This window comes from Erpetoichthys calabaricus, chromosome 4, assembly GCF_900747795.2.
Source record: "Erpetoichthys calabaricus chromosome 4, fErpCal1.3, whole genome shotgun sequence".
NCBI classification, from domain to species: domain Eukaryota; kingdom Metazoa; phylum Chordata; class Cladistia; order Polypteriformes; family Polypteridae; genus Erpetoichthys; species Erpetoichthys calabaricus.
In genome coordinates, this window is record NC_041397.2 from 292,730,302 (window position 1) to 292,744,125 (window position 13,824).

Here is a 13,824-nt window from a genome sequence, read left to right on the forward strand (position 1 = left end):
AGTCTAAATATTGAAAGTACACCTTGTGAAAGATTTAGGAGTCGTAGTGGACTCATCACTATCAACTTCCAGACAACATTCAGAAGCCATTACGAAGGCTAACAGAATGTTACATAGTGCCATGATGGTATAGAGTACAAGTCCAAAGAGATTATGTTTAAGCTTTATAACACACTGGTGAGGCTTCATCTAGAGTACTGTGTGCAGTTTTAGTCTCCAGGCTACAAAAAGACAAGCAGCACTAGAAAAGGTCCAGAGAAGTGAGACTAGGCTGATTCCAGAGCTACAGGGGATTAATTATGAAGAAAGATTAAAAGAGCTGAGCCATTACAGTTTAAGCAAAAGGAGACATGACTGGAGTGTTTAAAATTATGAAGGGAATTACTCCAGTGGATCAAGACGGTGACTTTAAAATGAGTTCATCAAGAACACGAGGACACAGTTTGGAAACTTGTTAAGGGTAAATTTCGCACAAACATTGGGAAGTTTTTCCACAGACATTTGGAATAAGTGACCAAGTAGTGTCATACACAGTAGGACTTTAGGGACTTTCAAAATTCGACTTGATGTTATTTTAGAAGAATTAGATGGTTAGGACTGACAAGTGTTGTTGGGCTGAATGGCTTGTTCTAATGTTCTTATATGAAGTTACAAATAAACTGCTATGTCCTTCAAATTTGTTCAGTTTCCTCTTTCTTTTGTGACATTCCTTGCTGAATTATTACAAGGTCATTGCTTTCACATTTATTCCTTCTGCTTCTCTTGTATTCATCATTTTCCCCCCTTCCATCTTCTGGCCTAATATTTTTTGTACTTGATTTTTGGAAAAAAAATAGCATGAGGACACAAAGGTGGAGAGGTGAACAAGGCTCTTGCAGGTTACTGTGAAGGGTACATGTTAGCTTCCACCTGGTGAGGCTTACAGTCAGTCAGGTCACAATCCTGCCCTCACTGCTGCATCTTTGTGGCCCTCCATTTCCACCTCTGGATGTCTTTATTTGTGCTCCAAAGCTTTTTTACTTTCTCATATACGAAGTATAGGGAAAGTATTGTAATTATCCAAAAAATTGATGTTGAGATGTTGATGAATCTCAATATTTTAGACTTCCCTGAGTTTCTTGTATACGAAGTATAGGGAAAGTATTGGAATCCTCCAAAAATTCAGTTTCGAGATGTTGATGAATCTTGATGTTTTAGACCTCCCTGAACCAAAAAATACCATTTTGGAATTATGTCTGTGTGCGTGTGTGTGTGTGTATGTAAACATGATAACTTGAGTGTGCTTTCAGTTGAGTCAACCAAATTTTGCAAAGTATTAGGTGCAAAACATAGATTTCTATCAACTTTGTCAACTTTTAGGTTATTTCCGCTAACCAGAAATGGTACTTTATCTGAACACATATTTGACTTTTTTTTTTTTTTTTTAATTCATGTAGCTGACGAGTCTGATTTATTCAAATTTACTTTTATAATAATAGTAAATTAGTGTTCAATATAGAATTAATCTGCGGTGGGTCGGCACCCTGCCCGGGATTAGTTCCTGCCTTGTGCCCTGTGTTGGCTGGGATTGGGTCCTGCAGACCCCCGTGACCCTGTGTTCAGATTCAGCGGGTTGGAAAATGGATGGATGGATATATTATTAATTTGATTTGCTTTGGGGCGGCACGGTGGCGCAGTGGGTAGCGCTGCTGCCTCGCAGTTGGGAGATCTGGGGACCCGGGTTCGCTTCCCGGGTCCGCCCTGCGTGGAGTTTGCATGTTCTCCCCGTGTCTGCGTGGGTTTCCTCCGGGCGCTCCGGTTTCCTCCCACAGTCCAAAGACATGCAGGTTAGGTGGATTGGCGATTCTAAATTGGCCCTAGTGTATGCTTGGTGTGTGGGTGTGTTTGTGTGTGTCCTGCGGTGGGTTGGCACCCTGCCCAGGATTGGTTCCCTGCCTTGTGCCCTGTGTTGGCTGGGATTGGCTCCGGCAGACCCCCGTGACCCTGTGTTCGGATTCAGCGGGTTGGAAAATGGATGGATGGATGGATGATTTGCTTTGTTGTTGTAATGTACATAATATAAAAATGTAATCATTGTCTTGCGGTTTACTCCTCAAATATCCATCCCCATATCTGAGTTTACAAGAAAGTCTAGGGGAGACCACTTCCGAGTTTTTTACTTCTTGATTGTTCATCATACTCCTTTTCATCCTCTAATATGAAATTGATTTAACTGAGTTCTTTAGCTGCTAAGATCCTGCTATCATCTAGCTGGAAAAAGCAAGGCCACTGTCTTGTAAATTTCTTTATTCTTTACTATTTCTTTTAGAATTTTCGGAAGTCTCTATTAATTTCTCTTCTCCATCCTCTATATCACCTTTATAAAAAGGAGTTGCACTTATTAAAAAGAGCATGTTTTGTTGTAATCAGGGTGTGTGGGGTATTCTCTTTTTGATATTGAACCTTTCTCATCTTTTTGTCCTCCTTTTCTCTTTTGTCTTTAAAAATAATTTTTCAGTTTGAAAGTCTGCAACCCCTAATATCTACCACCCTATTTGGTCATTTGTTCCACAAGTCTAAGCATAAGGTATAAGTGCAGGAAAACTTTCTAACATTTGTGAGAATTTTACCCTTGGCTGCTTCTCTTCTGTGTCCCTGTTGAGGAATTCATTTTCAGGTAACAGCTAAAATCCACCCTACTGCTCCTCATAATTCTGAAAGACTCTAATATCTCATCTCCTGTACTACGTTTGTTTCAAATGAAAAAAACTCCTTCAATTCTTCCTCAGATCTAATAACCTGAAGTTGTGGAATCAGTCTTTTCGCTCCCCTCCACAGAAAAAAAGTGAAGCCGTGTCTCTGTTTTTCCAGCAATAACCCAAGTTTGTGAAAAAATAGCTTACAGAAAAAAGCTTTTGTTAGGGTTATTACAAACAAAGAAGCTGCCGCAGTTGACTTCTGACAATGTCACCTAAAGGAAACACATGCATGCACTAAATGGGCCTATCTGACTAGATGTTGTTTGGACAGAAGAAGAACTGGACTGCAGTTTATTCAAATGTATGAAGATCCTCAAACCAACAGCATTCCATAGAGAACTGGACAGGATCAATTGATATTGTACTCATGGTCGAGGGCTAGGGCAGAACGGGTCTTTATGGCCTTTGCAAGCCCTAGCTAGTGGTTAAGGTAGATAAGGTACCAAGGTAGCCGACCACCAGTTCCTCTTGCAGCTGGTTCTGGCCAGGCCTGGGTAAGCAAAGCAAATAATCTGAGATTACCAATTAACTGAACAGTTACAGTGTAAATTTCCTCTAGATAGATACTTTGTTAATCCCAAGGGGAAATTCAGAATAGAACAGAATACAATAATCTTTTTCTAACCAATGCATTATTTTTATAAAGATACATGAAAATGTAAAACAGCACACTAGGCACTTGCTCACAATCTGTTCCCATATCATCAACAAACAGAAAAACGTAGATGGATGTAACAAGTACAACGTTCAACACAAGCAATTCACTCTGAAAAATAACAAATGACTTTAATATAATACTGTAATGTGGACAGAAGCATACGCATTCAGAAAACAAATATGGAGATATACATACATCCCAGTTTGACGTGGCTGTGGTGAATGTTAATTACATGTTAACCACAAACATCATTTTTCAGGTAACCCAGATTGGTTTTTCTGCAAGTACTCTCATTAAGTTGTACTTTGATCATTAGCCTACAGCTCTTTACTAGGCTTTCAAGTTCTCTTTACTCTGTTTATTAAGTGGTTGCTCTCTCAAAGCTTTCTCAAACATCCATCTTACTTATTAATTCCATCAGTTTTTGGCTTTCACCAAATGAAGTTAATTTCTGGTGATTTCTCACTGCCAACTGTATCTTGAGTGCTTTAGACAGAAAACCAAACACTTAGAGGCTGATTGAGAATTGTCTGGCCGTCAGTGCTATAATAGCAAATCGTGACCATGTTTTGCTTGTTTCTTCTTAAGCGTACCTTTCACAGGTTTCTTTCCCACAATGACATGCAGGGTTGAAACATCTGACAGTATGGCACAGCAAACTCTTCAGTCCTTCCTTTATTTGCTCCATTTTCCTCCACTCCACCCAGGCAAGTGTTGTTAATCTCCACTCATAAGGGTTCCCTTTTAACTTTGGACCCAAGAGACACTTTCTGGTGCTTAATCTATTGCCTTCAGGAAGCACTTCCATGTCAGGTTGGACCCCTTGTTCTGTCAATATCTGACAGTGCCCCCAAATTCCATGCTGCACTGCAGATTCCCATAATGGTGTTTCCAAGTGCATGGGTGGGGACGCTCTGCCCATAGCACCAGTCACCCACTGCTTTAACCTTCCAGGTGCCCAAGAACAACTAGTACGTCCCACCACGGGTGCTGGGATGTTAGCCCTGGAATAGCTGCTGCAGCATCTTTCTTAGCACGGAAAGAAAATATTGCCTCTCTCCCACTGAACTTCCTTTTCTATCACTCCCTGGCCAGGCAGGGGAGTAGGATCTATCCCAGCAAGTATGCCGGTTGGACCCTCACAGCAAATAATTTCCACAATGTAATCCTCTTTACTTCAAAAAAAAAATGATGAGTTGGCAAAAAATAAAGCAGCAATCAGGCTTTTCAATTTACAAGCATTAACCCTGAGGAGTTGTCAGGCCCACTGACGGGTCAGACACTTAAGCTGAGTGGCACCCTGTATTCAAGACCTTATTTTAAATGAACGGTTTCACTGAGAAAAGAAATGCTAAAATGTATCTGAATGCACAAAACTGCTGCTTTGAAAATGACCCAGCAGCATCTCCCTAGCACAACTGGGGCATCTCTGATGTCCCTGTCAAGTTTGGACATTTTGGTCTCAAGCAGTTTCATATATGTTATTTCCTGTAAAGAAATATTCTGGGAGTGAAATTTCAGAGAACCAATCAAAACCCTGAACCCTAAACCAATCAGAGGATAAGATATACATGCACAAGGAAGAGGGGCTCCCAATCGCAGAGTAGTCTGATAGAATCAGAATGTGTATGGCTTTGCCTTGTCCTCTGTTTCATCTGCATGTGTTAAAGATCAGAAGAAGTGCCCGGATTACCACATTGTAAACAGAACATCAGGAAGAGGATGTGAATTACTACAGAGTAAACGGATTGTGATTCATTTACACAGAGTGACTGATAAGGTGTGCAGCATTATTGAAATAGTACTTCTAATATAGTGCTTACCACTGAACAAGAAGTGCTACTGTTTTAGTGAGGATGATACGGACAGTCTGTCCCAAGTAGAAAGTTTGGCATTGAACAAATAAATGGACTTTCTAGAGGGCTTGGACCTATTTGAACATAGATGAAATACCTAAAATATTTTGATTGTATTTACTTCGCCCATATACATCTGCATTTTTATAAATACAATACATGAGTGCCATCCAGGGAACACAATGCAATGGTGAGTGAAGGGTGATGATGCACAGTGAGATGTAAGTGACATTCCATGGTAGATAGATAGATACTTTGAATTTCCCCTTGGGATTAATACATACTCTAGCAGCAGCATACTGATAAAAAAACAATATTAAATTAAAGAGTGAAAAAAAAATGCAGGCAAAACAGACAGTAACTTTGTATAATGTTAACGTTTACCTCAAGGGGTGGAATTGATGAGTCGCATAGTGTGGGGGAGGAATGATCTCCTCAGTCTGTCAGTGGAGCAGGACAGTGACAGCAGTCTGTCACTGAAGCTGCTCCTCTGTCTGGAGATGATACTATTCAGTAGATACAGTGGATTCTCCATGATTGACAGGAGCCTGCTCACTGCCCATTGCTCTGCTACGGATGTCAAACTGTCCAGCTCCATGCCTACAATAGAGTCTGCCTACCTCACCAGTTTGTCCAGGCGTGAGGCGTCCTTCTTCTTTATGCTGCCTCCCCAGCACACCACTGCGTAGAAGAGGACACTCACCACAACCGTCTGATAGAACATCTGCAACATCTTATTGCAGATGTTGAAGGATGCCAGCCTTCTAAGGAAGTATTTTGGCTCTGTCCTTTCTTACACAGAGCATCAGCACTGGCAGTCCAGTCCAATTTATCATCCAGCTGCACTCCCAGGTATTTATAGGTCTGCACCCTCTGCACATAGTCACCTCTGATGATCACAGGGTCCATGAGTGGTCTGGGTCTCCTAAAATCCACCACCAGATCCTTGGTTTTGCTGGTGTTCAGGTGTAGGTGGTTTGAGTCGCACCATTTAACAAAGTCATTGATTAGGTTCCTATACTCCTCCTCCTGCCCACTCCTGGTGCAGCCCACGATAGCAATGTCGTCAGCAAACTTTTGCACTGTGGCAGGACTCCGAGTTGTATTGGAAGTCCGATGTATATAGGCTGAACAGGCCCAGAGAAAGCACAGTCCCCTGCAGCGTTCCTGTGCTGCTGACCACAATGTCAGACCTGCAGTTCCCGAGACGCACATACTGAGATCTGTCTGTAAGATAGTCCATGATCCATGACACCAGGTATGAATCTACTCCCATCTCTGTCAGCTTGTCCCTAAGGAGCAGAGGTTGGATTGTGTTGAAGGAGCTAGAGAAGTCCAGAAACATAATTCTTACTGCACCACTGCCTCTGTCCAAGTGGGAGAGGGATCGGTGTAGCATGTAGATGATGGCATCCTCCGCTCCCACCTTCTCCTGGTATGCAAACTGCAGAGGGTTGAGGGCGTGGCGGACCTGTGGCCTCAGGTGGTGAAGCAGCAGCCGCTCCATGGTCTTCATCACATATGACGTCAGAGCGACAGGCCGTAAGTCATTCAGCTCACAAGGACGTGATACCTTTGGGACTGGGGTGATGCAAGATTTTTTCCAAAGCCTTGGGATTCTCTCCTGTTCCAGGCTCAGGTTGAAGATACACTGTAGAGGACTCCCCTGCTCCAACGCACAGGCCTTCAGCAGTCGGGGCGATACTCCATCTGGACCCACTGCTTTGTTGGCACAAAGTCTCCTCAGCTCTCTGCTTACCTGGGCTGCTGTAATTATGGATGGGGGAAACTCTCTCCTATGCTGGTATCAGCAGAAGGATGGGTGGAGGGTGGGTTAGGGTGGTCAAACCTGTTAAAGAAGTTGTACATCTGGTTTGCTTTCTCCACGTCTCTCTCGATGGTGGTACCCCACTTTGAGCAGTAGCCAGTGATGATCTTCATCCCATCCCACACTTCCTTCATGCTGTTGTTCTACAACTTCTGCTCCAGCTTTCTCTTGTACAGCTTCTTCGCCACCCTGAGCTGGACTCGGAGTTCCTTCTGCACGTGCTTATAATACAATTATACTGGTATAAACCAGTAATTCAGTACAAAATACACATGAGAGGGGTTAATCTTTTTGATAAACTTATTTAGTGTTACACCAGCCACCAATTAATTCTAATATAGTATTGAACATTATTTGTACATTTTATTGATAGTGCTAGCACAATTTGTTACATTCTGTACAATAAGATCTGCAAAGCAAACGCAAGAACTGTTTGGAAGACTCAACAGCTCAATTACATGTGAACTGCAGACAAGAAACTCCTTGGTAATGGAAGGAATGTAATGTGCCACTTTGTCTCATTCTGGACAGGAACTGTTTGGAATAGTGTAAACAATTTTCTGATTTTCCTAATATAAGAAAATAATGTATATAATTCATTGTATTTTGAGTGAAAAATATTGAATGATATTGAAAAATATACTGAAGGCATGCCATTATTTTATTTTATCAAAACTGATGAATCTGTCAATGTTTTGGATTTTTTTTAATAGAGAACTGAAAATTTGAAATTGTTTGTACAATATTTGACCATTTATACCATAATATAAATATTAGCTGAACTATAAATACATTGCTCTACTATTCATTTTTGGAAAGTACAACTTCTGCTGAAAAACATGAAGTTAACAGACAGACTTCAAAAACGCTGCAAAACACTAAAAATTGCTTACATCCTAGAGGGCTAATATAAATAAAATATTCAGAAATAGTAGGGGGGGTGTGATAGAAGGCTGCTTGTGCAAAACAAAAGATGCTAATGGAGAGGTGCGAAAGAATTTAAGGTTGCCCAGGTCTCTGATATTTTTCATAGCTTTCAGGGATTCTAGTGTTAAGAGCTATACCGTTGTCACACAGAGCTATCATAAGGAGCATACCATTAACTTTAACTTATAGGGGTGGAACAGAATCTTCCATTCTCTATGTTAAAGCTACATTATATTCAAGTTCCAACTAAGCAAAAACTAAGGTAAATGTACCTTTAAATTACCATTAATATTAACTTAAAGGATTTGGCTCTTAAAATGGTGCTGCCTTTTGCACAATTTCTAAAATGACATAAACATTTTAGAATTTCTGTATAAATTGTAACCTGATTTGTCTCTATCTCTTTGTTGTATTCCATTTCTGTCTGTTCTTGGATGCAACCAAGAAGCCAAATGTCATGTTTTCTTGTGTATACAGGACTAAATAAAAACCTTAACCTTGACCTTGATAGCAGACATGTGATCTTCCAAAATTATTTAAGAGCTTCTTCTCCTCAGATAGTCTGATAAATTATGGCATTATGATTATGACATCTTCAGCATCAGCAAAGGTAGATACATTTGTGTGACTATTCAGATTTTCCATGTAAGTCCTGACAGATCACTTTATGTAACTGAGTGACGAGAGATTGACAGTTATGTTGAAGGGAGTGCAAAAAATTTCCCACCAGAAGCAAAAATTAAAATCATTACCAGAATTTTCCTAATCAGAGTGGTCAAAATCAAACGTTCTTATAAATCTTTTATGTATGTTTCTACAAATTTCAGACTGTTTATTATGCTTGAGAATCTTTTCTAACATGGATGTCACATTTGGATCATTATTTGATGCATGTGACAGTGTGTGCTATGAGTGAACCCAATCTGAGTTGCAATAATCTGACCTTTTTCAAAACATTACTGAAAAAAAAATCTAATAATGTATCCACAATCCTATTTATTTCATTAATTTTAAAGAATGTTTTACAATGACTAAATTAAAATTAATCTTATTCAAATCAGATGAGAGAAATTCCCTCCACACACCTGTCTAGACAGCAAACACAAATATTTATTATGAATTAATCACTCTGAGATACTGGAATATCTAAAACGTCAGCAATGGTGGTACCTGATTATTTATTTGAGGAAAACATCCATGAATTCCAGACAGATTGAAATCTTTGGACTACTCCTTTGTTGTCATGTTTGCATAAATAACTTCTTTCTGTCTTTTTTTACTATTATTACATTACAGTGTTGTCCTATTCACAGCCATTTCATTTACTTACATAAAACAATGACAGGAGCCTGAGCGACTCGGTCCTTTATCAGCTGATACTTGGACACAATTCTAAAAGATCACAGTCGAAGGTGAGAGATGAAAGTTCAGCTCCGGTATGGCAGTAAGCGTGTTTTGCCAAGACTGTTTAATGTTAAGCTCCCATTGAAGACAAAAGGTGGGCTTGAATTCCTCTTTAAAGGAAAGATTTGTGTCCCCCTAAGCTTTAATAGTGAGAAGTAGGCAAAATCACTGCAGACCTGAGTGCACGTTTTTTGGGACTAAATCTGTATTTTTGATTTGCATAGTGAGGAAGATGAACTGGATTTATGCAATTTCAAAGTTTGCTTTTTTCCACTGTGATACTTATTGTGCATGTATTTTTATATCTTTTTAAACACATATTTATTATTCTTCATATTTGTGAAAGTGCACTTTTTGAACTGTTTTTTATCTATTTATTGAATTATTTTTTGCACAATAAATTACACCCATGTGTCAGACTCTCTTACTGCTCAACTTTTTTCAGTCTGTCTTTTGAAATCCTGGGCCAGCCTGATTGATAAGCCAATTGACAACACCAGATGGAGTAGAGACCCAAGTCTGTGCCCTGTCGAAAAGAGCCCAGCTATTACATTGGTACCAAGACCGAGATGCAGGGTGAAAAGCAACTCACTGTGATCTCAGTCACAAATGTGGCGGTAACTTCAGTTGACTCCAATTTGTGAAGTATGTGCAGTTCTGAGCTCTCAATCTAATAGAAAACTTTGGTAGAAAAAGAGACACATTGTATTGTGTGAAGAAAGATAATAAATTGTGGTTTTCATATGGTCTGTCCTGCTTGTGCATCAAATAAATACAATAAAAAGAAGAAAGTCTATGCAACGCATCTCAGTTAAAGATTGTCTTTCATTCCCTAGCTCTGGCAATAGAATGCCACTAGGAGTGGAAAGGTGCTTCCAAGAATTAGTTGTGGGCAACATCCTTGGCAACAAGGTATCTGCTGCATGAATCAGAGCCTGGGCCCTTCCTCCTTGCTAATCCGTTGTACTTCCTGATTCACTATCTCCATATCATCCAACCTCTTCTCTCTCTCGTTCTCTTCATTCATCAGCCATCAAAGTACTCTTTCCATCTGCTCAACACACTCTCCTCATTTGTAAGTATGTTTCCAACTTTATCCTTTATTACCCTAACCTGCTGCACATCTTTCCCAGCTCGGTCCCTCTGTCTAGCCAATCGGTACAGGTCCTTTTCTCCCTCCTTAGTGTTCAACCTCTCATACAACTCATCATACACCTTTTCTTTAGCATTCACCACCTCTCTCTTCTCCTTACACCTTATCTCCTTGTACTCTTGTCTACTTTCTGCATCTCTCTGACTATCCCACTTCTTCTTTGCCATCCTCTTCCTCTGTATACTCTCCTGTATTTCCTCATTCCACCACCAGGTTTCCTTTTCCTCCTTCCTCTGTCCAGATGACACGCCAAGCACCCTTCTTGCTGTCACCCTTACTACATCTGCTGTAGTTTCCCAGCTGTCTGGTAATTCTTCACTGCCACCCAGTGCCTGTCTCACCTCCTCCCTAAACTCAACCTTGCAGTCTTCCTTTTTCAACTTCCACCATTTGATCCTTGGCTCTGCCCTCACTCTCTTCCTCGTCTTGATCTCCAATGTCATCCTACAGACCACCATCCTATGTTGCCTAACTACACTTCCCCCTGCCACCACTTTGCAGTCTTCAATCTCCTTCAGATCAACTCTTCTGCATAGGATGTAATCTACCTGTGTGCATCTTCCTCTACTCTTGTACGTCACCCTATGTTCCTCCCTCTTCTTAAAAAACGTATTTACCACAGCCATGTCTATCCTTTTGGCAAAATTCACTATCATCTGACCTTCTTCTTTCTTCTCCTTGACACCATACCTACCCATCACCTCCTTGTCTCCTCTGTTACCCTCACCAACATGTCCATTGAAATCTGCTCCAATCACCACTTTCTGTCCCTTGGGTACACTGTTCATCACTTAATCCAACTCACTCCAAAAATCTTCTTTCTCATCCATTGCACACCCAACTTGCGGGGCATATGCACTAACAACATTCATCATCACACCTCCAATTTCCAGCTTCATAGTCATTACTCTGTCTGACAATCTTGACATACTGTTCCTTCAGAATAACCCCAACTCCATTTCTCCTCCTATCCACACCATGATAGAACAATTTGAATCCACCTCCGATCCGCCTGGCCTTACTCCCCTTCCATTTAGTCTCTAGCACATACAATATATCAATCTTCCTTCTCTCCATCATATCTGCTAACTCTCTCCCCTTACCAGTTATACTGCTAACATTCAAAGTTCCTACCCTCAGTTCCATTCTCTTTATCTTCCTCCTGCCTCTGGACACGTCTCCCCTCTTCTTCTTCTTCTGCCAACAGTAGCCCAATTTCCGCCAGCACCCTACTGACTAACAGTACTGGTGGTGGTCGTCATTAACCCGGGGATTGACCGATCTGGTATGGAAATTTGTATTGTTGTCTGCATATTGATTTGGCAAAATTTTACACCGGATGCTCTTCCTGACATAACCCTCCCCATTTATCTGGGCTTGGGACCGGCATGAAGAAGCACACTGGTTTGTGCATCCCCTGTGGCTGGGTTAATAATATAATTTTCCAAGATGGGCTTAAAGTGGAGAAGGACAAATTGATTGTAATTGCCTATGCCACACTACTAGTACAGAGACTTATCTTGTTCAACTGGAAGAATCCCAACCTACCACATTTACATCAGTGGGTTCCAGATGTGCTATACCATCTGAAATTGGAAAAAAAAAACTAATTCTCACTCACAGGATCTGTTCAAAACTTTTTTTTAAAATATGGCAGGATCTAATCACATTTTAGAATAATATTCTATATTGGGGAAAAGGATACTCTTCCTTCTTTGCTTTTTCAAAGGTTTCCTTTGTTGGCTGGCTTTCCTCTCTTTCTTTCTTTTAGGGAGGCTTGAATTTTGGTATTGTTAAGTTTGATTTGATTGTAAGGATTTTTACTTACTGCGGTGGGTTGGCACCCTGCCCAGGATTGGCTCCTGCCTTGTGCCCTGTGTTGGCTGGGACTGGCTCCAGCAGACCCCCGTGACCCTGTGTTCGGATTCAGCGGGTTGGAAAATGGATGGATGGATGGATTTTTACTTACTTTTTATTAAAATTTATACAAGTTAAAAACAAAAACTACATATAGGAGGGAGTGAACATTTCACCTTTTTCTTCTTGGATTTTCATAGTCCAACCTTTGATCGATACCTGGTGTACAGGTTTGTCTGTCAAGGGTGGCAAAGTAGACTTAAGGTCAACTTTTTCTTATAACTAAATTAGTAAATTGTAGATATGTGTTCTTCAGTTATGCTTGGTATTGCCTTATCAGGAGGAAAGACACACCAGATGCTACTTACCTGAAAAAGACCCCCTGAAGCAATTCCACAGAAAATCTCATTTTGCTCCTTAGCAAGGAGTTTCACTTTGGTTGATTTGGGGTTTTTTGAAGTGTTAGTCAGTGGTTTGCAGCTCCAATCTAAAGCTGCAGTGAAAGTGATAGGTGTGTGTGTGTGTGTGTGTGTGTGTGTGTGTGTGTGTGTGTGTGTATACTGTATATATATATACATTTTTTTTACTTTACGTGCTTCCACTGGGATCTCTCATTAGGAAACATAATGTTAATTTTCACTCGTATGCAGATGACACCCAATTATACCTTTCATTTAGATCAAATAAAGTTTCTCCGATGTTGTCTTTAGTTGTGTTAATGAATTAAAGGAGTGGATGAGAACTACTTGTCTTTAAACACAGATAAAACAGAGATGTTAATTGTTGGAGGGAATGCCGCTGATCGCAACAATATTTTGTCATCATTTAACTCAGTTGGAATCACCATTAATTTTACTGAATCAGCCAGCAATCTAGGAGTTATCTTTGACTCTAGCATGTCATTTAAAGCGCATATTACAAAGTTGTCCAAATCATGTTTCTTCCATCTTAAAAATGTTGGGAAATTAAGGCGCTTACTAACTAAACAGGATTCTGAGAAATTAATTCATGCATTTATTTCTAGTAGGATTGACTACTGCAATGTGGTGTTCACTGGATGTTCAAACTGTTCTCTGTACAGCCTCCAGTTAATCCAAAATGCTGCTGCAAGAATTATTACAAGAACAAGAAAATACGAACACATAACTCCAGTTCTTAAATCCATACTCTGGCTCCCGGTGAAGTTTAGGGCAGATTTCAATTCCTCCTTTTAACATATAAAGCATTAAATGGCCAAGGTCCGGCTTACTTGTCTGAACTTATCATGACTTACAATCCAGAGCGCACATTAAGATCTCAAGATGCCCACTGGCCACCTGCCAAGTTGTTTTGCCTGCCTAAGGTAAAGTCATCTCTGATGAAGGATCGCAGGAATCGTCAGGTAGAGGGGTCCTTTCATCGGA